Source organism: Canis lupus, chromosome 15, assembly GCF_003254725.2.
Source record: "Canis lupus dingo isolate Sandy chromosome 15, ASM325472v2, whole genome shotgun sequence".
Lineage (NCBI taxonomy): Eukaryota > Metazoa > Chordata > Mammalia > Carnivora > Canidae > Canis > Canis lupus.
This window is the reverse complement of record NC_064257.1, coordinates 37,246,645-37,271,854: the sequence shown is the minus strand read 5'-3', so window position 1 is coordinate 37,271,854 and position 25,210 is coordinate 37,246,645. Positions and strand designations below refer to the sequence as shown.

At 44.2% G+C, this 25,210-nt stretch overlaps 2 long non-coding RNA genes across 3 annotated transcripts in view; one reads left to right on the top strand and one right to left on the bottom strand.

The window, feature by feature from the left end:
- The window catches only part of LOC112654406 (uncharacterized), an 80,693-nt gene extending 77,867 nt beyond the window's left edge, over window positions 1–2,826 (top strand). For both annotated transcript variants that reach the window (XR_003133011.3, XR_003133012.3), the window contains one exon: window positions 1,998–2,826. This is a non-coding gene — a long non-coding RNA (uncharacterized LOC112654406). The remainder of the gene's footprint in view (window positions 1–1,997) is intronic.
- The window catches only part of LOC112654405 (uncharacterized), a 231,175-nt gene that overhangs the window by 73,386 nt on the left and 132,579 nt on the right, over window positions 1–25,210 (bottom strand). The gene's annotated exons all lie outside the window — the stretch shown is intronic.

Sequence of the window (25,210 nt, the reverse complement as noted above, 5' to 3'; positions counted from 1 at the left end):
CACCAGCCTTAATTTTAACATCTCACATTATGCAAATTTTTCAAAGGATGAGGTCTCTGATATTCAAGCCCACCCCACAGGACAGCGGAGTTACATTAGATTGCCGTGGGAGTCGGAGTCAAATTTCCAAGACTTTTAGAGCAGAGGCATTTCCAGAGCATCCTTTTCTCTCATAAGCAAAAGTATTTACCTATTAAGAACTGTTGAAGGCTGAGACTTCCACTGGCTATCTGGCTGCCGGCAACAACCCCTTTTAGGTCGAGCTTTAATGGGGCAGTATTTAGGTACTAATAGCCCTTAAAAGCTGCAAGGTGCAAATGTGAAACGATGAAATCCAGACCGCAATGGCCATTTGCAGAATGATCCTTGCAAAGCCGCTGAGAGATTTGGCGGTTGATGAGGCATCTCCATCAAAATGTGCTCCCAGGAATGCGTTCTCTGTGATACCTGTTTCATTTAATGGTGATCATTCTCACCCTCCACCCCCCTTCCCACAACTAAAGATGATTACTCTGACAGCAAGCTGTGTATCACCCATCATTTTCTGTCAATTTTCTTGCCTCTGGAAAGGATTCTGTTTGGGTTCTTAGATTAATTCTCTAGGCAAAACATTCGCCTCCTATTCTTGCTATTTCTGTTCAAAATAGGTATCCTGGGAGAGTTCACTGAGCAAACAAAACTTAGGCTACGATTTAAACCCAACACACCAATTACAAGTTTTTTTAGGGGGATGGGGCAGTAGAAGGGGGGCTCAAGGGTAACTTTCCTACTGAAGCCCACGTGAGACATGGGGCACCGCATGGGTTCAGCCACACTGCTCTAGTAGCTGAGCAGGAGAACTGCTGTTGATCCACTATCCAATAATCTAAATTGATCACCCATCAATGTCTGAGGCACTGGTTGTATGTATCTGAGGGACATTTATTGCCTAAGAGTAAAAAGAATATGATAATGACACACTAGGCATACAACCATTAGCAAGGGGGTCTTACTAACCAATTAGTGGTCAGCCTTCTCTGATGCCACTGAAGTAGCCCCAGTACACCTTCCAAAATATTTCTTAGGACCAAATCCCTGGGATTAGAGGATTTCACATACTGTTCTTTGTGGCTTTTCTTCCTAATGCTGAGTGCACTCAACATCTATAAAGATGATGAATCCTCATGCCCAAGACTTCATCCCTTCTCAGCTGAGCTGGGGAAACATCTTGACCTATGCAAAAGATATTGAGCGATGAGGGCAGATGTGACATTTAGAGGGACGATGAAGAGGGCCAAAGGCAATTGGAGATGGAATCTGGCCTTATTTCAAAAAGGAGACCAATTTCACTGCAAAACCCTCATCTCTTAATCGATGGGGCTCCTAGGAGGGTGCCCTGCTTCCTTTCCTCCTCCTGCAAAGGAGGAATTTATTTCCCAAATAAAAGTTTTGGGAAAATCTAGCTCTGAGAAACATGCAGAAGATTTTTTGGGTGGTGGTGTCAGACCATGGGTTAGTTACATTTATAATACATTAAGCGCTTGTTAGGATACATGCAGGGATGTAGAGGGTTACAGATAAAAACAGAAATGTATTGTCAAGGAGAAGACTCAGTGTGGATGGTGTTTGGAAACGGCGAGGCTTCACACACTAACGTGGGCAGCTGGAGGTATGCTGGGCTTAAGTTAAGAGCCACTTTCAAATCGTGGCCATAATCTTCCCGAAATCCAGACTGGGGGTTTCAGAACGATGAAGAATCCATTCTGCATCCCATGATAACTCTAGGATCAATGGTAGAACATTTTTCCACAGGCCAAAACATAGGCAGGGCAAAATTTCATCTCAACAGTGTGTCTGACTCCTGAGTCCTCATGAAAGGAGAGGAATTCTGACCCCCACCCCCCGCCCCGCCAAAAAAAAGTTGAGTTCTTGTCCTTCTTCCTTCCATCCCCACACCATTCCCTGGGAAATTATCTTGGTAAAAGGTTATGTTCCTCATTCTTCTACTCCTCTTTTAGACAGTCCCTCAGCAATCATAAAAGGGCTCTGAAGAAGCCGACTGAAGAACCTATGCAGCTCACAGTAACTACCATCATCATAGGCCCTCTCTTCTGCAGAACACCCACAGATACCGGGTGATCTTGTGTCCTACTGAAGAGAACCTGTGGGAAGCGCTGGACTACCTCAGAGATGCCTTCACCTGTCATTATGCTGCTGCCCGCTTGGGAAAGCTCTGGTTCCTCCCTACTCTCTCCCATCTCATTATTCTCTGCTCCACTTCCCTTGGTCTTTTGGATTCTTTACATCTCCACTCCACTGACTACTCCATATTTTACCTTGTGGTCTTAGTGTTCTTATTTATGTGCCCCCCACTTTTTTTCATTATGACTTTGTCACCTCTCAAACCTAGATTTCTTTTTTCATTCCCTTTAACCTCTGCTCCAGATCAGAGTTTCCTTCCCAAGCAAGTTTAAGGGCCCCAATAATAAGGCAAGTTGGTCTTCAGCTACTTAATTACCTTTTACCGCCTCTGCCAACCACACTTTGTTCTTTCTCTAAGGACCTTCTTGCCTTAAAATAGTGTTCTCTCTGTGTACCAGTTTGTATGTGTATGCATTGTTTTTAAAATCGAAGTAGAGTTGATACACGGTATGTCCTCACATTTTTCTTAATATTTTTGCACCGTGACTCTTTTGCCTTTTTAGCATGTTTTATCTTTATTTTTTCCATTCAAAAAATTGTGCAGTGACTATTTTTGTCTCCACATTATGTGCTTGCCTTTCAAAAATTTTATAGTACAATGTCACATACTTGTAAATAAATTGTTGTAATAAAGCCCTCCACATATTTGTTTACTTGTGATATTTGATTTAGCTGGTATCCTATCAAGAAGTCCTACCCATATTTCTCTAATCCTTTTAAATGAAATCTAAAATGGCTTCCCATATTTCTTTGTATTCATGTAAATTATTTGATGCCTCATAAATTGTAAAATCTTTATTGTTCTGCCCAAGAACGCTCAATTTAAAAAAGCCCCTCAAGGCATTTTGTTTTCTTTCTGAAGTCCACATTACACAACAATATATGCCAGATCACCTCCAGTTTCTGAAGTTCTTAGTAATCACACAATCTGTTGTCAGAGTCATTCTTTATGACAGTGTTTTCTTTCCATGTGCATTTGGCATCTGTTTTTTGCACAACAGTATACAGCTTTGAGGGGGACCAGAGAGAATTCTTTTTTTTTTCTAGATTGCCTTTAAGACTTATAAAAAGAAAATTATGTAATAGCTACCATTTATGGAGCATTTGCTATGTACTGCCAAGCTCTCCAAGCTTTACATGTCTCATTGAATTCCTTGTAGTATAGACATCTTTATCCCCATGTATAGTCGAGACAGCAGAGTTTCATGGAGAAAAAGCAATTTGTCTAAGGTTATATAGCTCCTGAAAGTGGGATTTGAACCCAGTTTTACCTGAGTCTGAAGTCTCTTACCTATTAAGCAAGACTGCTGTAGCTTTAACAGAAAACCTTGAGTTTTCTCCACTACCATGTGTCAAAACCACAATGTCAGGACTCTATCAGTGATGGAACAGTGTGGGGAACAAAGACCTGGAGACTACATATGACCACCAATGGCAGACATTGGTCCAAAGATTTCTCTATATCCTGTAAGTGGGAGCAAGTTAGGTTAGATCCTTAAAGCATAGTATTCAACAAACATGGACATGGGCTACATGGTGGCCCAAGCTGGTGGTCAAATCTCTCTCTCCTTCTCTCTCTGTCTTTCTCAGACACACACACACACACACACACACACACACACACACACACACAGGAGGGGCTAGGCTTATTGAATTACATAACCAGAAGTCAATAATAGACTTGGCTCCAAGCATGGATGACTTCTTAAACAGTATATAAATTGTGGTAAGGATGCTTCTTTCATCTCTTGACACAACTCTTCCTAATTTGGCTTCATTCTCAGGCATGTTTATTCTCTTGTGGTAGCAGGATGGCCACTAGCAGCTACAGGCTTACACTGAACTAGCTTAGCATTCCTAGTGGAAAAGAACTTTTTTTCCCTACTGACTTGATGCAAATCCTGTGATTCACTGGGGAATATGTGGGGAGTGTGAATGATGTGTTTTTCTATTAACTAAGCAGTTATTCTGACCAGAGGATATTCATCCCTGGGCCCTGGGGCTAGAGGAAAGAAAGGAGTGTTGTTAGCCCAATCAGTATCACATGAACTGAGAATAGGGAATAGATATTTCTGAAAGAAGATAAGATGGATTCCAGGTACTCATGACCAACAAATGTCACTACTCTTACAAGATGGCAGAGACCTACAGAGCTGAGGCACATGAGCACCAAGGTTGACTCAATACCTGAGCTGCTGAACTAAGTTTCTTAGACTCCAAGTGGGACAAGATTAGTCACTTAGTTCTCCCAGGGAGTCATTTATCTCTACTAGCAAAGAACAAAGAATTATAAGAGCAAGGAGCCAGACATTCATTCACTTATACATTCATTTATCCTGCAAACATATGTCCATTCATCCTGCCATTAAACGTTGATGTGACAAACACTGTGATAGGTACTGGGGATGGAGATGAGTCCCAGTACTTTCCGTAAAGAATTCAGTCTAGAAGGAGCAAGACAGAAGGGTCAATCAATATCTGTAACACAAGGAGTTAAGAACAATATTCCATTTTCTCCCAATAGCCCCTTCTGGTAGCAATGCCCTTAGTCTGAAAAGAATTTTCTACAGAGAAAGCAAGCATAGCTCATGCATTAGAAAAACGTCATAATCAATCATGTGCCTGCTTCACTTATTAGGAGTCTATTTGTTCTCTCTGGGATTCTAACAAGAGTCTTCCTTCTTCTTAAGGAATTCTAAATCTATCCATAGCTAATTTTCTCTACAAGTGAATTAGAAACAGGGCACAAATGACCCCCAAATCATTTTTTAATGAATAGCAAAATAGAGTTTGGCTTAGATCCAATACTGGCTTCCTCGCTTATTTGATATGAAGCCAGAGGTAAGGCACTTAACATCTCTAGGCTTCTGTTTCTGCATCTGTAAAATGGGGTTGTTAATAGCATGGAGGATTGTTGTGAGAATTACATGAACTATTGCATGTCAAGCTCTTTGCAAGGCACATGGCTTACAGTGAGTGTGTATCAATTGATAATAGTTGTGATCGTATTCTATATGCTATTATTATTATTATTAGATTACTAAATTGAAGATCGGAGAAGGCTAGTGGCTTGCCAAATTTCCCCCAGCCTGTTAATGGCAGGGTCAGGGCTCAGAACCAGTTTTCCTGACTGTTTCATGAGGGATCTTACCCTGACATCACCAGGTTTAACCGTCACGCAGTCTACGATGCCAATTATGCTTGGCTCAGACTAGTCCCAAGATCATTTCTATTCCCTCAGCATATACCTGCTGGGAGGGCGAATATGGCATTGACAAGAATAATCACATTTGACACTTGTAGAATATTTTATACTTTTCAAAGCCCTCTTGCATATGTTACCTCATGTGGGATTAAACATTTGCCATGGGTACTCCATTCATGGATAATCAGAGTTGGAGTTTTATGCTCGTTATGAGATTTGACTTCAGCTTGCTTCCTGGGAGATCCACAAATTGGTTTACTTAGTGTAAGATGCATTCATCGCCACCAGTTTTTAGGGAACTTAGGTCAGCCAAAATTGGGAGTTTGGTTTGTATGTCTTAGGGAAAAATGGGTTTTACAGGGATTTGTTTTGTAGAGGTTGGGGGCAGGGGTGGTGGCAGAGAAGAGCATAGGGATGTGATGTAGAGTTTAAGCTATTGCCAGTGGCCTGACAGGCACTTCTAGGAGGTAAGGATGGCTCCTCAGAATACCGAGGGCTCAGGCTGAGTGAGAGGCATACATGGCCCATCCCAGAAGGATGGGAATTGGCACAGCACCCACTGTCTGCAGTCTTCATGTGAGGCAATGTGTATAAGGCTCTTGGAACTGTACCTGTCACTTAACAAAATGGCAGTTTGAGGATAAAAGCGAGGGCTTCTGAGTCAGACAAATTTGAGTTCCAATACCTACTCTGCTGTCTGCCAATCAGTAACCTTAAGCAAGTCATTTAGTTTCTCTGGTCCTCAATTTCCTTATGTCTTAAGTGGTTATTGGGGTATATACCTCATAATATTGCGATGCAGATAAAATGGATTAATATAGGGCATGTAGGAAGTGTATAAAAATGACAAATATTGTTAATATTAGTTTATCATTAGTAGTGGTAGTAGTAGTAGTAGTTACTCTTTAAGCAGTTCTGAAAGCTGAGTTTGGAGCTCTTTAAGAGAGTGTGCCTCATTCCTGCTAGTAGAGAGCTCTGCAGAGGCCCAGCTGGAAGCTGCCCTCAGGGATGATGCTCAGGGTGGGCTCTCTGACCCGATAAAACCTAAGAGGTCTGGAGGTCAGTGCTGTTGCCAGGAGAATGGTTCATGGCCACTAGTACATGCCGTTACTGAAGGAAGCTATCTTCAGCAGTCCCACACTAAATGGGAGCCCCCCGAGGACAGGCATGGTACTATGCCTGAGATATCCTAGGCACAGGAGGTCCATGAACAAGGCTTGCTTTTGGGAGCTGCCACAATTGTCACTGGGAGACCCTCTTGGAGCTGGGTCTTTTTGGAATCTCTTCTATAAAAAGCCACTGTAGGGGTGCCTAGGTGGCTCAGGTGGTTGAGCATCTGCCTTTGGTCATGTTCTCAGGGTCCTGGGATGAGTCCCACATTGGGCTCCCTGCTTGGTGAGGAGTCTGCTTTTCCCTTTCCCTCTGCCCCTGCTGTCTCTCTTTTGCTCTCTCTCTCTCTCTCTCTCTCAAATAAACAAAATCTTTAAAAATATATATAAGAAGACATTGTTGAAAAGCCTAAGGTCATAGAGGCCAGGAGTAACCACATTCCAGATCTGAGTACTGCAGGAAATATTACTGTTTAGGAGCTCCAGCCCACTCCACTCTACCAAAGACCCTCTTGGCCCCTAGAGACATGGTGAACGTGTGCATATATGTCTCTGTGTGTCTGGAATGTGGTTGGGTAGGAAGCTGAGAGAGTTCATATTTTAGTCTTTCAGCACCCCCTTATGAGACCCAAATGTGAATGGGGCCTAGGACTGCTAAAGAGATCCTAAATTATAACCTGACCACAGGTTCTTGGTGTGATGAGTGGCCCGAGAAAGGGAAGGTTCCAGTAACAAAGGAAATGAGAGCTTCGTATTCTACTTGATGGGAAATAACATTAGCATTCTGCAAAGAGATTTCAGAGAAAACAGCTCTGGACTGAATTATCCTGCTTCAAGGGCAGCCAAACTTATTGACCAACTGAGTTGTGTAGAATAACCTTTGCCAGTTCTGAAATAATAAGCCTCCCACCAACTTTACAGAGTATTTAAAAAAAATGTTTTAAGTTCATAAAGAGCCTTTTGCTTCTCACATCTTCACCTTCTGTGGCTGCTGGGGATTGAGGGAATAGATTTCAAAGTCAGTCCCTTCTATGGCCTTGGATAACTTTATTACCTCTTGAGTTTTGATTTTCTATTGGGGAATTTAAAAAATATATATTAATATTTATTTCAATGTGTATGTTGTGAACACTCAGTGAAAACCTGCAGAAAAAGCACTTTGTGTAATGTTTGGTGATGATCACCATCACAGTAATAATTATAATATTTATTAAGTGCTTAATATGTCCTACACACTGAGCTTATGGCTTAAGCCTCATAACTATCCTCAGTTTAGGTATTGTTGTTGTTGTTGTTGTTATCATCCTAATTTGACAGATGAAGACAGTGAGACTTTGAGGTCAAGACATTTGCTCATAGATCCGGGATTGAGTCCCACATTGGGCTCCCTGCAGGGAGCCTGCTTCTCCCTCTGCCTGTGTCTCTGCCTCTCTCTGTGCCTCTCATGAATAAATAAATAAAATCTTTAAAACAAACAAACAGGGATCCCTGGGTGGCGCAGCGGTTTGGCGCCTGCCTTTGGCCCAGGGTGCGATCCTGGAGACCCGGGATCGAATCCCACGTCGGGCTCCCGGTGCATGGAGCCTGCTTCTCCCTCTGCCTGTGTCTCTGCCTCTCTCTCTCTCTCTCTCTCTCTGTGACTATCATAAATAAATAAAAATTATTAAAAAAAAAGAACAAACAAAAAGACATTTGCCCATAGTGTCACTGCAAGTAGCAGGGCCCTATGTCAAACTCAGATATCCTGATATTAAAGAACAAGCACTGACCACTTGGCCAGCCTACTGTGGTATATTAAATAATTCTTCCACTCAGCCAGTATTGCCTGTACACCTATGAGGTGCAAGGCACTGCCAGTGTCCAATCCTGAACTTCCAGTAACAGCTTTTTTCAAATGGTGGGTTATCAGTTTAAAGTGAAGGACAGATTCAAGAAGATGCTAAAGAAACACTGTCTCTGCTGTTCTCAGACCTGAAAATGAGAAAGTGGCATCATGAAAGGGGAAGCAAATGAAACCTGATGGAGTTAAAGCATGGAAACACAATGAGAAGCAGGTTGTAGTACAAGCTTTGTTTGTTTTCTTTCTCTCTCTCTAATGTCATCTATTTATATCATATCCTTGAATATATTTTGGAGAATGGAATTCGAGTCTAATTCCCTTCTGGGCCTAGCACACTGCCAGGCCTTCAGAATGCCTACAGATATTTGCCCTATCAAATTGAACCATGAGCATGTTTGGCATCAGCCAGCTCCAACTCCACTGGGGTAGAGACTTTCAAGAAGCCAGGGAGCGAACTTGGCAGGGATCACCATTACCCAATTAGGTACTGTGCTTGGGTGATAACAAAATCTACAGACAACCCAAAGCCTTCCTCAGCGGGCAGCTCTTTAGGTGAAATGGAATACAGCTTTGGTCCTCAAGGAACATGCGCTGTGTTCTGAGGCAGCGACACTCAAGGTTCTGGCCAGAGGGGAGGATGGTTGGAGATAGAGCCTGGGAAACTCCTCGGTGGGACACAGGTTTAGTCAGGAAGACTGAGCCATGTTCAAGGAAAAATATCTCCCAGTGCAAGACCCCAGATCAGAGCTCTGCCCGTCAGGTAGATGCCACCTCCCAATTGAACTGAAGATTAATGGCCGAGACCGTGGCCCAGTGGGCTGTGGGACTGTGAGAAATCGACTTTACTTTCCTGCCATTCAACACTAGAATCCAGATGCTCTCTCTATAAGAACCAAAACATAATGTCGCTTGATTTCTTCTCTTTTTCGCTATTTTAAAAAGGAAATCACTCACAAATATGGAAAATTTCCCACTTCCCTCATAGGTGTGAGAGAATAATCCATGGCTTTCCAGACAAACAAACCAGGCCCTTGTAAAAGTTTAGGTAGAAGGAGCGAGGCTTGTTTGCACCTCCCAAGTGGCAAGCTTTCCCCCTCTTACCTTGAATCTCTGCTGCCAACTTGCTCTGCACACAGTACGTGAGTAGAAGGGCAGCCGCCATATTGAAATCTGATCAATCAGGGCCAACCTCTTGGATGTCACAAACTCAATCTTACAGATAGTCAGACTACACAAACAGAAATTCATTATGACTGGAAGGAGGGGGGGCATGTTATTAGTTTCCAATTAGCAGCAAACAGCAAGAAGCTTATCAACTGTTTATAGTGGTGAGCCACTGTCTGACATTAATAGCTCATAAAATATTTCAGAACATTCTAGATTAGGCAAAAGAAACTGAAGAAACAAATCCTGATATAGCTCAGTATTTCTAACCAGCTACCCCACTGAGTCACCTCAGCAATATCTTCTCTTCATTTGACTCCCTAACTCAGTACAGCGGTTCTGTGGGCCAATAAATGTGGCCAAAGCTCTCATCATGCTCTAAGGCATTGTTTTGGCAACCCCTGTGTGTCCCTGCACAAGGAATTATGGAGGAAGCCTAAGGGACAAAGTGAAAGCCCAAGTTTAATGCTATACCTGCCACTCAAGAGATATAGAACCTTAGACCAATTACTTAGGTTACTGGGTCTCACTCCTTAACATCCACGAGTTGCAAGGTGTAACATTTACCAAGGAGAGTAATTAAGAGGACTGAAGGAGCTCATCTGTGATGGTCTGGCCTGTGATAAGCATGCGACAGACTCTATGAGGACAATGGTAGAGGTGGTGTCCTGTACCAGGGCATCACAGGGGACCAAGCAAGGAGAACCCAAGACCCTCTGGCCACTTCTGAAGGCTGGGAGCCAGGGCCGTTCAGCATTCCAAGGACGGAAGGAATCATCCCTTCTAATCAGGATATTTTGGAAAATCATCACGAAAGAGGCAACATCCAAAATGGACTCCGCCAGGGGGAGACACAAAAGGCCTGGATTTGCCCTGCCAGGCCGGGGGAGGCGGGGGAGCTTGCCCAGCGGCCTGGGGGCCCCCGCTCCTGGGGAGGGCCAGGAACACAGGGCATCGCCCGCCTGGGGCCCTGGACTGCGGGGCGAAGGCCAGGCTTTGGGGCGGCGGGCAGAGCCTTCATGGCTGGCAGCGCCCGGGGATCTGAGGCCCTGCGGGGACAGCCCCGTGCGGGCCTCCGGGATCGCCTCCTCTCCGGTCTGGGCCGAGGGAGCCCCGGGCCGCGCCCTTGCCGGGTGCTCCACCCCCGCACGCCCAGGCCTCGGCGGCCCCGGAGTGGGGCTCCCCTCGCGGCGCTCTGCGGGCCCTGCGGGCGCTAGCGGCTCCCCGGACGGCCAGGGGCGCTCCGCAGCCTCCAGCCCCTCGCTCCGCTCCCCCCGGCGGCCCGCCCTCCCCCGCACCCCCACCCCGCGACCCCCCTGGGCCGCCCTGCACCTGCCGAACTCGTGGCTCCGAGGGCGTCTGCGCGGAGGGAGGGATCTTCCCCACTGGGCAACTCGATGACGTTGAAGCAACGCTGTGATGCCCTCACGACTGCACCTTGGAAAACTCCATGATTACCCAAGGAGTTGAGTGATGTATACTTCGAGTATAGACTTTAAAGGGAAAACAATTGTGTTATTTACTGACCCTTGGCGGGGGGGAGGAGCACGTTGACGGATACGTGGGATTTTACCATGCCGACAGAGATGAGGCAAAAAAGCAGTGCAAGTAGTGAAATATGGTAGGAGGAAAAGCAAGGAGGGGGAAAGCATCGCAGTTTGAGAAAAATAGAGTAATCCAGGCAGTCCAGAAAACAGTGTTTTTCAGTGAAAGAAAACGTTCATAGAGCTGACAGGGCAGGCTAAATCCCGATCGTGGAGGGCCTTGAGTGTGGGGTTGATAAGCTCGAGTATTATTCGGAAGGCAATAAGGAGCTGCTCGTAGTCTTCTAACCGAGGATTGTTGTCATCGTCGACAGAAATGTATAGTTCTGGATCCTTCATTCATTTCCTTACCAGGCAAAGAGAAAGGATTTCTTACTGTGGGTAAAAGTTGGAAAATGATGTTCACAGGATAAGTATGTTGAGGACCACCAGAACCAGGAAGATGAGGTTTTTATCAATTAATGCTTGTAGCAATAATAAGCCGCCCTAAAATCTCAGTGGTTTAAAACGATAGCATTTCTTTAGCTCTGTGGTCGGCAATCTGGCCTGGTCTTAGCTGTGTGTGGAGTCAGCTGCCAGGTCCGGGGGGCACTGTTTTATCCTAAGCGGGGACACGGTGTCTCTCCTCCAAGTCTTCCCATGTTCCCGCACGCTAGTCTCTGGGGTGGCTCACCTGGGGCCAGCAGGCTTCCCAGAAAGTGAGCAGAAGCATGCACCGGCTTGGGGCTGGCACCCCAGGACTTTGGCCACATGCTGCTGATCAAAGCAAGTCACAGGGCCCACTCATACTTCAGACATGAGGAAAGAGACCCACTTCTTAGTAGAAGGAGCTGCAAAGTTCCCATTGCCAAGCGGCCTGGATAATGTAAGAAAACTAACTTGTGGCCATTTTTTTTTACAATAGATAAGACTCCTGCGATTTAACCAAGATACGTACATCCTGTAGACTTATGCCCCTCCTCGATTACATATTCAAGCAAATAACATGGAATCCCAGCAGACCTTTCCATAATAGCAGGGTCAGGATTGAATATGGAAAAGCCCCATAAATGTGGGGCATTCAGGAATCCAAATGTGAGTCTGTTGCAGTAAGTTCTAAAGAAAGGGCTTATGGCCCACCAACCATTTGTAACCAAATGTGTTTGTGACTTCTTACCTGGGACAAAAAAAAAGCAAAATTTAATGGGCTATGAGGGAAGAATTGATCCATGAAGCAATTTGATAGCAATTGCCAACAGCTTACTGAGAATTAAAGTAATAACAGAAAACTGTCTGAAAGGGTTCAAGAGAATAACCTCCAACGCTGAAAGTGAGACCATTTAGCAAGGAATAAAGAGAAACAGCCAGCATGACAGTGCTGAGACTGAAAATGTTGAAGGAAATTTCAGGGAGTCTTGATTCCCATCCTTTTTCTTTCTACTTCTTTTCTTTTTAATGCGTGAGGAAAATCAGATACATCCTCACCAAACTCAGCATGGAATTAAAAGGGCAGACAGGATTGCCCATAATTTTGTTAAAATAAATGTTTCTCTATGATGTGTGCGACCCCTCTGCGGTTGGAAAGTGGAGTCTGCTCTTAGCATATCCATTTCTCCTTCTCACAAGCATGTGCACATCGAGAACGGTATTATTAGGCTGCTCATGAATGCCAAGTGCCAAACATTGATTTCCATTTTGGGAAGGGAGTGGGAGGCAGGCCGCATTTAGTCAATGAGTTGGTCGTCTTTATCCAGTTCCTAGCATACTGGTGCCCATAGCCCCACTGTGCCATGACAATGGGACCCTTTGTTGACAGTCTTGGCATGAGCACTAAGGATTAACTGGGCACCGTGCCTTGATGACTCTCAGCTGTGGCTCTGCTCAGTTCAGAAAACAGCTAAGGTACAGGGGACAGTCTGAGAAGGCTTTATTTGTCACTGCCCATGGCTCACCACTGCTGGGGACAATCTGTTATTTGAAAGTTGTACACTGGGTCTTTTATTTCATACATAAGCTACACATGGCTCTTCTCCTTTATGATGAAGGCAGCTAGTTGCATTATTTTCTTGCCAAGAGGTATTTCCAGCCCAGAACATATATGGGGAACACATTTTATTGGGTGACCCACAGCCAAGAAGTTAGTTTTATTGTAAAGTGTGCAGGATGGAAACAAAAACACATTTTTGGAAGCTGACAGCAAAAGCATAAATAATCACAGAGTAAAATTTAGTCAATCAAGGAAGGTTCTTGGCTGGGTTCATCTTAAGATATCAAACTCAATAAAAATAGGCTTGAAAGAGACATTAAAAGTAGAGCATCTGTGCGTGGGGATGGGATGAGGGTTGTCGTTGTTTATTTGTCCTGCCTGTCCAGCATGTCTTCCTTTTTTGTTACTAAAAAAAACAAAACAAAACAAAACAAAACAAAACAAAAAAACAAAAAACAAAACCTCCAGTGTAATTTTGGGAGTCCCTCACTACCAGCATACTACTCAGGCTCTTAATTTAGGTGTGGCTGGCCCAATCCCCCTGGCTCCCAGTTAAGCATATGACTCGAGAATGACAAGTCAGGCTATTCAAACTTCTTCCTCTCAGTAATTGGTTCATGGGTAAGCCTTTGACTCAAACCAAGATAATCAGTCAATTTTAGAATTTTGCCAGGACTCTTGGGAGAAGGTTATTATCATTTCACTGAGGCTTTTAAAGAAGTAGGATGTAAATATGAAACTGCTGCGTGGGGCAACATGATCAACAACAACAACAAAAGCAGAGGGAAGGAACAGAGCAGAATAGATTCCAGATGACATTCTGGGCTTCTAGATCCAGCCATGCCTAAAGGTATGTGGATTCCTTGACTTCTTAATTACATAAATCAATAAATTCTTCCCTCTTATTTAAACTAATTGGAGATGCATCCCTGTCACTCGAAACCAAAAGCTCCCTCTAATTACCAAGGTTCTCTATCTCGTCATCATATTTGGGGCAAGGAGAAGATAGAAGCCAAATTCAGGTGCTATGCTTTCTTGTAGGTTTCCAGGGATAGGCCAGCCACCCATTAAGCAGATTATTCCTGTATTTCCTTCTCTTAGGAGACAACATCTTTTTAATGTTCAATTTTTTTCTCCTGATTTAGATTAAGTTCATTTCCTCTCAGAAAGCCACAGAGAAATTCCATGTCCTTCTCCCCCTCAAATTGTCATATAGGAGAAGAGAAAACTTAAGTTATCCCTGTAATCTCATCTTTAAAGACTGACTTGATTCCTCTGATCATTTTTTGTTCCTCCTTGCTCTACTGACTTAGATATTGTCCTTGTTAGTTTTTTGGAGTAGAGTGGTACTAATCTGATCTGGTAACTTCCCTACTTAAACCCCTCCCACTTAAAAATAAAGTCCAATGTTCTTTCCTTGGGATACAAGGCACCTCATGTTCTACTATGGAAGTCATTTGCCCTAGTCCCATTGCTCTCCCTTGCACTCAGCCTCTGAACTCTTTGTTCTGCTAACAGAAAGTGTGCTCCTTTCCCAGATTTGCCTTGAAAGTAGGCAGGGTCCTAGAAAATTCCCATGGATCTCTGTCTATATAAACAATATATATCAGCACTGTCCTGGAAGCTCATGTTATCCTGAAGGAAATGTTATACTGGTCAGCAAGAGAGATTTGCTTGCCAGGTCTCCCTCCTGGAATCGGGTGACAGCTCTGAGGCCCAGGACTATGTCACAGGCCTAAGTCCCAGAACTCTTGGGGCATCTGAGCAACCTCAGCTGTTGGTTTGAAGAGCACCCCCTGAAGCAGAGAAAGGGGTACCTGAGAAATTTTGAGCAACATATTTCTAGAGATTAGGACTCACAATACAGATTTTGGGGGGAACTTGGCACTTCAAGAGGGGGGATAAAATTTTTCCTCACTAAATATCATCAGTGCCCAGCAGAGAGCCTGGAGGAGATAGAAGATGCATAAGAAAAATTTATGAATGAAACCAGATGCCTTTTAAAGTAATGGTCTGACAAGGATTGCTAGAAGTATAAATTCTGATTTCTTCTGCCTCATACTTATTTAACATGACCCAGAATAATGGTAGCTTTTCACAATAGCAAACCAAGTTTGTGGCCAGTTATAAACCTTATTTAACGTTCAACTAACAAAACAGTTCAGGTTTTTCGCTTGAACTTTGGTCTTCAGGGCAGAGAAAATGTCCGAATTTCAAAAATAGTAGGATGTTAATTGTTTTCTTCTCTTTTCTTTTCAATTACACATAAACATAGTTTTGTCTCAGCTGCTCTGCTGTCTTCCAGTTATACCAGTTACCTACAGATGTAGGTTAATTTTGGGTAATAATTCCAATCCAGTATGTCCTGTATGAATCACACCATTTCTCGAGGCTTTAAATATGTCTTACAAATACACCATCCAGAGAAAAATTTAAAGGTGGTGGAGGTATATGGTGTATGATCATTTTACTGTACTTTCTCTCCTGAACTTCATTAAAATCAACAAAAACAACACAAAAAAAAGTGAAAAAAGTCAAATTAAATCAGAAAACAACATGACCCCAAAGTAAAAAAAAAAAAAAATCATAAAGTCTATCTGGTAAATACTGTGAGATATAAAGAATAGATATAAGGGAATATAGGGGCCAAAATATATACCCTCGGACCTCTGGCAGCAAAGAAAGATTTCCCTAAAAGTAATAGTTTTCTAAACATCTATTGAATGGTTAAAGAGAAGACAAAAAGGCTGTCAAAATTCTAAGGGAAAGAGAGTAAGATTTTTTTTACAACAGATGCTCACATCCATAAACCACAACAATCAAGACCATACACAGACCAATCACTCCAGACTTCTTCTGCCCCTGTGCCATCCTCTCCTCTCGTCCCCCTTGCCACCTCATTTCCAGGCAGACATTGGTTTCCTTCCTCTCACCATATACTAGGAATTCTAGGTTATAAGTGGAATCATGCAGGATAAGGTCGTTTTTGGTCTGCCTTCTTTCACTCAGCATAATTACTTTGAGAATCGTGTAATCCGTTGTGTGTATCAATAGTTTGTTCCTTATTATCATTCCATGTTTGGATATAGTACAATTAGCTTACCCATTCACCTATTTGTGGGCATTCAGGTTGTTGCCAAATCTCGCTGTTACAAAAAACAAAACAAAACAAACAAACAAAAAAAACCCTGCTGTAAATACATGAACATAAATTTGGATTTGAACATATGACTTCCTTTCCCTCAGCTAAGAACATAGGACTTGAATAGCTAGGTCATGTGGTAGGTGTATGTTTAACTCCTTAAACTGTTTTCTAAAATGATGATATTATCCTAGATTTCCAGGAACAGTGTACAAGAATTCCTTGCCAACATTTGGTGGGGTTAGTCTTTCAACTTTAAGCATTCCAACAGGTATGCAGTGGTATCATACTGTGGCTTTACTTTGCATTTCCCTAATGACTACTTATGTTGAACATATTTTCATGTACTTATTTGTCATCCATATACCATCCTAGGTGACGTGTCTGTTCAACTCTTTGGCCCATTTTTAAATTGGCCAAATTTAAATTCCGTTGCTTATTATTGAGTTTAGAATATTCTTTATATACTCTGGATGCAAGCCTTCTGTCACATAGGTAATTTGTGATATTCTTTCCCAGTCAGTAGTTTGTCTTTCCATTGTCTTATGAATGTCTTATGAGAAGAAGTTCTTAATTTTGATGATTTTTTACTTATTAATTTTTTTATCATGCTTTTGGTGTCATATCTAAGAAATCTTTGACTAATACAAGGCCACAAAGATTTGCTTCCATATTTTCCTCTGGGAGTTTTATAATTTTAGGTTTTCAGGTTTTCAGGTCTATAATCCATTTTAAGTTAGTTTTTGCATTTGGTGTCAGAAATGGATTGAGGTTCCATTCTTATATAAACATATCCAATTTTTCCAGAACAGTTTGTTGAAAAGATTATCCTTTCTCCACTGAATTATCTTGAGCTCTTCTTTCAAAAAACAATTACCATATATTGTTTCTTTTTCTGGACTCTCTAGTCTGTTCCATTGATATATTTGATTACATTTATGCCAATACCACATTGTCTTGATATCTTGATTTCCATAACCTTATAGTAACTTGAAATCAGGAAATAAAGTTTTCCAGAATTTTATTCTACTTTTCCAACTTGTTTTAGCATTTCTTGGCCTTTGCATTTTCATATGTATTTTACCAATTTTTATTTTTTGAAAGGCATTCTGGGATTTTTATTAGTATTTTTCCAAATCTATAGAACAACTTGTGAAGAATTGTCAACATGTTAAGTTTTCCAATCCATGAATACAGTATATTTCTTATTTTAGGTAGGTGACTTTTACTTTCTCTAGCAATATGTCTAGTTTTTATTGCATAGGGCTTATGCATCTTTTAAAATTTTTCCCCAGTATTTCAAAGGTTTTATTTTTTTTAAGATTTTATTTACCCATGATAGACACAGAGAGAGAGAGAGAGAGAGAGAGAGACAGAGACACAGGCAGAGGGAGAAGCAGGCTCCATGCAGGGAGCCTGACACGGGACTTGATCCCGGGACTCCAGGATCATGCCCTGGGCCAAAGGCAGATGCTAAACCGCTGAGCCACCCAGGGATCCCCTATTTCAGAGTTTTGACCTTATGAAATAGTATGTTTTTTAATTTTTAATTTATGATTGTTAATATTATAAAGGGATACAATTGATTTGGTGTGTTGATCTCACATACTAAACTTACATATTAGTTTTAGCAGCTCCATAGGATTATAGGATTCCACAGAATGATCATGTTGCCTGAGAATAAAGGAAATTTTGTTCTCTATTTCCAAACTGGAAGCATTTTGTTTCTTTTGCTTGCACTGGTTAGAACCTCAAGTACAATGTTGAATAGAAGTGGTGAGAGCAGACATCCTTGTCTTCCTTCTGATCTTAGGGGGAAAGAATGTGGTCTTTCACTCTGAAGTTTGGTGTTGGCTATAGGTTTTTATTAGATGCCCTTTACCAGATTGGGGGAAGTTCCCTTCTAGTCTTAGTTAGCTAGTTTGAATTTTTTTTTTAATTTTTATTTATTTATGATAGTCACAGAGAGAGAGAGAGAGAGAGAGAGAAAGGCAGAGACATAGGCAGAGGGAGAAGCAGGCTCCATGCACCGGGAGTCCGACGTGGGATTCGATCCCGGGTCTCCAGGATCGCGCCCTGGGCCAAAGGTAGGCGCCAAACCGCTGCGCCACCCAGGGATCCCTAGTTTGAAATTTTTATATTAATAATGGATGTGGGATTTTATATAATGCTTTTTCTGTATCATTTGCTATGTCATATGGCTTGAACTTTTGACTATTAAAAATTAATGTTACATAATTTAATAAATTAATGTTAATAAGTTGTATTTATTAATTGTTTAATGTCAAACCAATCTTAAATTCTTAGAATGTACCCCACTGGTTGGAATCAATGTGCTAAACTTTCCTTAAGAATTTTTTGTATCTATCTTCATCAGTGATAATGGCCTTTGGTTTTCTTTTCTTATAACGTTATGGTTTGGTGTCAATGTAATACTAGTCTCATAAAATGAATTTGGAAATATGCTCTCCTCTTCAGTTTTCTGGAAGAGTTTCTGGAAGAGATACCAGAGTACTGTTGTCATTTATTCCTTAATGGTTTGGTAGAAATCACTGGTAAAACACTCTAGACCTGGAGTTTTCTTTGTGATAAGGTTTTTTTCCCCCTTCAAAATCAATTGCTTTGTATTGAGTAGGGCTATAGAGGTCATCTATTGCTTTACAGTCTACTTTCAAGTGATATTATACTACTTTATATGTATTACAGGAACTTTACAATAGTATACTTCCATTTCTCCACTGCTAGTCTTTGTGTTAATTGCTATCAAAATTTTCCTTCTACATATATGTTAAGCCCCACAATACCCAATATTATTTTTGTGTTAAGCAGTTAATTAATTTTTTTATTTAAATAATAACGAGTCTGTTTATTTTTTAAAAGTCCCTTTTCTGTGTGTTTAATTTTGGATAGTTTCTACTGCTATGTTTTCAAGTTCTTGGGCAGCCCAGGTGGCTCAGTGGTTTAGCCCCGCCTTTGGCCCAGGGCGTGATCCTGGAGACATGGGATAGAGTCCCATGTCAGCCTTCCTACTAAGCAGAGAGCCTGCTTCTCTCTCTGCCTGTGTCTCTGCACCTCTCTCTCTCTGTCTCTCATGAATAAATAAATAAATAAAATTCAAGTTCTCTCACTCTTTTCTGCAATGCCTATTATGCCATTAACCATATTCAGAGTATTTTTCATCTCAGATAATGTAGTTTTCATTACTAGAATGTTGAGTTAGGTCTTTTGAAAATGTCTTTCCAACTTCTATGTAACATAGTAAATCACTCCTCTATCTTCTTGAATAAATCAAATACTGTTAACTGTTATAATGTCCTTGTTTCTTCATTCTATTATCTGTGTCATTTTTGGGTGTGTCAGTCAATTGATTTTTCCTTGGTCTGAATGAGAGTAATATACTACAAAAAAAATATACCATTGGAAATAATCATAATCTAGGAAACAGAAAAAAAAATCGAAAGAAAGAAAGAAAAGAGAGAGAGAGAGAGACTGGGGGGAAGGAATGAAGGAACGAAGAAAAGAGAAAAAAAAAGAATATTCTAATTATTTTCAGAGAAAGTCAAAAAGATCTTTTATCAGTAATACAAATACAGGATGGTATGATAGACTTCTACTTTTCCTCCCTGAATCCATGCCATCCTTCTTCCTGATGGCATCCACCGCAGTGTTGTATTCTCTATCTTCCTTTATAGTTGGTTATGACATGTGACAAAGTTCTAGTCCACTTAATGCAAGAAGTCATGTGTGCAGCCATGCCATGTCCTATAGTTTCATTTTCCTTCCTTGTGTGGATGTGGCCAGGACCTCACTCTGACTTAGCATGCAGATGAGAACAGCACCCTGACGGCTGGCACAGTGACAGATGGAGGGACTTAGGTTCCTGAATGTCTTCAGGTAGCACAATCACCCCACCCACATCAGTTATATGAGAATGAGATACTGTTCTGTATTATTCAAGTCACCATATTTGGGGAACTATTATGACAGCAACTCAACTTTTCATCAATAGTTTACATAATATGAAAAAGTAACAAAGAACAAAAAAAAAATGGCTTTACAACAAAATATTAGAAGAAAAGTTAAAAATATGTCCCAGTACAACAGAAGAGGGGGTAATATAAGACAACAGATAATAGATATAAAGTACAAAATCCAGAAGGTCCACCATCTGACTACTAGGGGTTCCAGAGAAAGGGTGAAAAATGTGCGTAGAAAGAAATTAATAAAGAAATAATATATAGATTCCATTTATATAAAAGGCAAAACAGACAAAATGAATCTTCCTGTTAGCCATCAGGGTGGTGGTTACATTGGCAGCATGATTGGAAGAGAGCACATGAAAAAGGCTTCTTGGGTGCTGGAATCATTCCATTTCTTGGTTTTGGTGCTTGTTCCAAGGATATTTGCAGCTTGTGAAAAAATACAAAGTGTCCTCTTATGACTTATGCATTTTTCTCTAAGTAGATTATACATAAATAAAATTTTTAAAATAAAGATAATGAATAAATATGGATAAAAATTTCCAGCATTCAAGAGAGAAGCTTCATTTTAAAGAATTTTTCAGATGCCAAAAAAGATCTACAAGGAACATCGTATAATTTCTAAAATTTCCTAACACCAAAGATAGAGATCTCAAAAGTTCCCAAAGAGGAAAAAAATAAAAGATAATCTACAAAAGACCAAGAAGTAGGTAATCAAACAGGTCACCATGAATGCTAGAAAACAATAGAATAGAGCCTTCAAAGTTCTCAGAAAATCATTTTGATTCCAGAATTCTATAAGTAATCAGATTCTCTGATTTGACTTGTGAATGCCTCTCAAGAAAAAATAATTCAGTGAAACAAATGACACCTCCTAACCCTGTTTTTCTTCAGGCTGATCACTGAGTTAGAGACACACACTCTTGTATTTCTGAGTGGGCGGCCATTCAGTATTTACCTACTTCTTCCTTCCAGGCAAATTCATTTCCCTTGACTTCATTTTTTGGTCCTCCTCCTATCTGTTGTGGGCATTAAGTTCAATTATCCAATAATAGATCCTGGTTTAGTTTCCCCGTGTTTATCAAATATCCCAATCTGTTTGTTGATTTAGCCTTGGCAACTTAATTTTTCTCGAACCTCAGAGAACGCTTTATGAACCACCCACGACATTTCTGAAAACATTAGGGCAATATTCCCCCATATAACACTGTATCTTTTGGGAGACACTTCTGTCTTCTTCTGTGACAAGAACTATTTTTTCAGAGCCTCATTACTGACCCCTTCTTTCCATGTAATGGCCTCTTACCAACCTGATTCCTAAGGATAAGTTCTGCCAAGAGACAGTCATTTCTTTGAAACTGTATCTTCCAGAATGTAAAACAGGAGAGCAACTGGTTTGAAATAATTAAGGGGTCAGGTTTTCTTCACGACGACAGTGTTACCGGTGTCAGAATCGGCTGCTACTCCCATGCCTTCAATTAGGTCCTGAACCATTTTAGCCAGAACCCCCGGGGTGCTATTCTCGCCAGCTGGTGGCCGGGGGACCCCGCGGGGAGTCTCTTGCTGTGCCAACTCTCCCTGCGTTGTGGCTGTTACCTGGGATCACATCCCCTCGGCCAGGGGAGCGGAGCTGAGGGCCGCGGGTGCGCCCGGCCTCTTCCGCATCTGATCCACGGTCGGCCCGGAGTTGCCCGCGGTCGGGCCAGTTCGCCTGAGGGCCTGGGCGGCCAGCGAGGGGAGGGAGGGGGGGCAAGCGCCGGGCCCGCCATAGCCTGTCAGCCGGGCCACGAGGCCACGAGGGCCTCGGGGGCCTCGGGCGGGAAATGTTGGCGGCGCGGCGCCTCCCGCGGAAGCCGAAGGCAGGGAGCAGGCGGCCTGTGCGAGGGGCCCTGTGGGGTCGTGATTTCCTCAGCCTCCGCGCGCCTCACGGGCCGCGAGACCCAGCCTCTGCCACCAGCGCGCTCCCGTCAGTCCGCGGCCGCAGCCCGCGGGGGCCCCCCTGCCTGCCGCGCTCCAGGGCGCCCGAGGCGGCGCCTGCTCCCGCCGAGAACCGGGGCGCAGCTCCCAACGCGGCACTGTCGCCAGCTGTGGCCCCTGCGGGACGAGCCCCTCCAGGCCGCAGACGACGGCGGGGCGCCGCGCTCGCAGAGGCCTCACCGCCGGCCGGCGGGCCCCTGGGCGCCCCGGGCCTCCCTCGCTCCCGGGTCCAGCACGAGGGGCGACAGTGTCCCGGTCGGAACCCCGCTCCCCTCCACCTGTGAAGGTCAGAAGGTCTACAGGAATCCTGGGAACGCGGCATTACTGGCTTCCCACAGCCCCCGTCCCCTCGAGCCTGACTGACTTGACCTGCAGCTCGGCTTCTCCCCGCCGCTCCTGTCCCCCGCCCCCCTTCCTGTGGGAGGGAGAACGGCCACGGGCCTCTCCTCTCCTCCTTGCTTCTTCTCACTATGTCTCTTCTCTACTCTTCTCTCTCTTCTTACTACTGCTTCCACCTCGCCCTGTGGCTTTTCCTCTCCTCCTTCCTTCTTCCTGTCTCTCCTCTCCTCTCCTCTCCTCTCCTCTCCTCTCCTCTCCTCTCCTCTCCTCTCCTCTCCTCTCCTCTCCTCTCCTCTCCTCTCCCCTCCCCTCCCCTCCCCTCCCCTCCCCTCCCCTCCCCTCCCCTCCCCTCCCCTCCCCTCCTCTCCTCTCCTCTCCCCTCCCCTCCCCTCCTCTCTTCTCGCTTCTCCCTCCCCTCCCCTCCTCTCTTCTCTTCTCTCTTCTCCCTCCCCTCCCCTCCCCTCTTCTGTCTCCTCTCCTCTCCCCTCCCCTCCCCTCCCCTTCTCTCTTCTCTCTTTTCCCTCCCCTCCCCTCCCCTCCCCTCTCCCCTCCCCTCCCCTCCCCTCCCCTCCCCTCCTCTCCTCTCCTTCTCTTCTCCTCTCTCCCTCTCTCTCTCTCCTTTTCTTCCAGTTTTCCAATTCTGGTGACAAACACCACCCGCCTCGCCGTCAAAGGCAGGGATTATTGTGCCTTCTGGGAAAGTAACTGGTCAATCAGAAGACAGTGTCCTTCCAAGTTTAACCCAATTTAGATCCTTAGAGAGCAGAAGAGGGACTCGCGAGGGAGAAAAGGCGCTTCTCCCCCCCCCCCACCCCCCCACCCCCCCACCCCCACCCCCGGGTGGGGAAATAAGCTCGCGGGCAGGAAAGGCCCCTGGCTTCAGCTCTCGGAGTCAGCACGATCCTTAGCCAGACCCGCTTAGCCAACCGGGGGGAAATGACCGGTATGACTTCGTGGTGAAACATCCCCCTGAAACAGTCTGCAAACCTGTAGGAAATCCCATCTCCCCGGTTCCTGAGGGGTCGGCGCCTAACGAAGGAACGGGAAAACAGAACAAAGGCAGACAACCCAGTCCTGCTCCACATTGAGGAAAGTCCTGGGGCCGAGGGCGGGCGGCTGGGAGGGCTCGGGCCTGCAGGTGCGACCCTGCGCGGGGCCACCGCTTCAGCTGCTCCCAGCCGCCCGCCGCCCGCGGACCCTGTTCCCTGCAGGGAGGGGAGAAGCCAAGGGGGTCGGGGGACAGAATACAGAGGCGGGGCGGGGGGGGGGGGACGCCCACGGAGGGAGACAACGGAAGGCGGCCAAAACCGAAGGGCTTTCAAAGCAGGGAGAGCTCATCATCCCTCTGGCTTTGCAGAAGGCGCATCGGCGCGGGCGGCCGCGGACGCACGTGGGCCGCCTGCCCGCCGGGCCCTTCCCAAGGCTCCGCGCTCGCCCGATGCAATTTCTTCTCCTGCGGCCCTGCGTTTGCGGTGGCGCCGGTCGTGGTTGAGGACGCCTCATCCGTTTGTGACCTTGCTTTCCCGACGCCGTGCTTGCTTACAGGCAAGTGCTCGGGCCACTTAACCTTCTCAGTTTCCCCCGGGTGACCTTATGAATTTCCAACAGGAAAAATACAAAATCGTCAATTTGTTTTTTCATTACCCAGAGGATAAACACAAAGTAGGGAAGCCTTTTATCTTGCTGCACCGGCACACCTCCTCATTACTCAGCATCGAACAAACATTTGCTAAGAGTTAATAAATCCGGCGTGTGGCTTTCTTTGTGCAGGGAATGGCCTACCATCCAAGGCAATCTCTCATTAAGGAAAAAGAAATAGAACATACTCATATTTTATTCATGGCCTCAGAATCCCAGGGGAAAAAAAAAATCCAAAAATTTATAGACGCAGAGAAATCCAAAACAAAAAGGCTACCACAGTCTTATTTCCAGCGACACGTCCTGAGTCTCAGCCCCTCAGAGGAGAGGCTCATCCACAAACACAAGGGCCCCAACACCAAGGCCAGCCTGATTGCTCAGATGGAGTCCCGCGACCTTTCACCACATCCCACAGTTACAAGGGCCCGGGGCTTATGAAAGCGTAGCCCTTGAACAAGTCCAGTGGGGAATATATTCTGCAGCCATCCATCACCAACACCCTCTCAAGACGGTTCAGAGTCCCTGTTCCAGCCAGCTGTCCTCTGCAGAGGGGTCCAGGCGCCAGCCAAACCAGAGGCACCAGCACAGCCACTGCAGCAAGCTTTAATTTACCAACGATCCCTAGTCCTGTGAGCTTGGAAAGGCTCTGGTGATTTATTGGACTGGAGCAGAACTCTCATCCATTATAGTTTGTCTTAACTTAATCAAAGGTATCTTCTCCCTTCGGAGCAGCTAACCTACAAACTCCACGGTCACCATGATAAATGTGCCCGCCTGACTTCCTTTTCTGATTACTGTGAATGAAGCATCACAAACAACTTGATCCATTCCGTTAATGCTGCGGCTCCAGCGCCAAGAGGCTGCAGTCCTGTTACGGCCAAGCAGCTACACGGGGAGGCCAAGGTGACTGCACTGGGGGTTTGACTGGGCGATGTGATCCATGACCGCGAGGAGGACAGAACTCTCAGGGATTTCTCAGTTGCTTAAAAGATCCAGAAAAACAAAGCAGTTTCCTTGTCTAAGGGAGACCTTCCTGTCTGTATACCAACAGCAATATGCATCCCCCAGCCTTTACCAAACACACCCACTCACACACGCTCACACACATTCACACCCCCCACATAC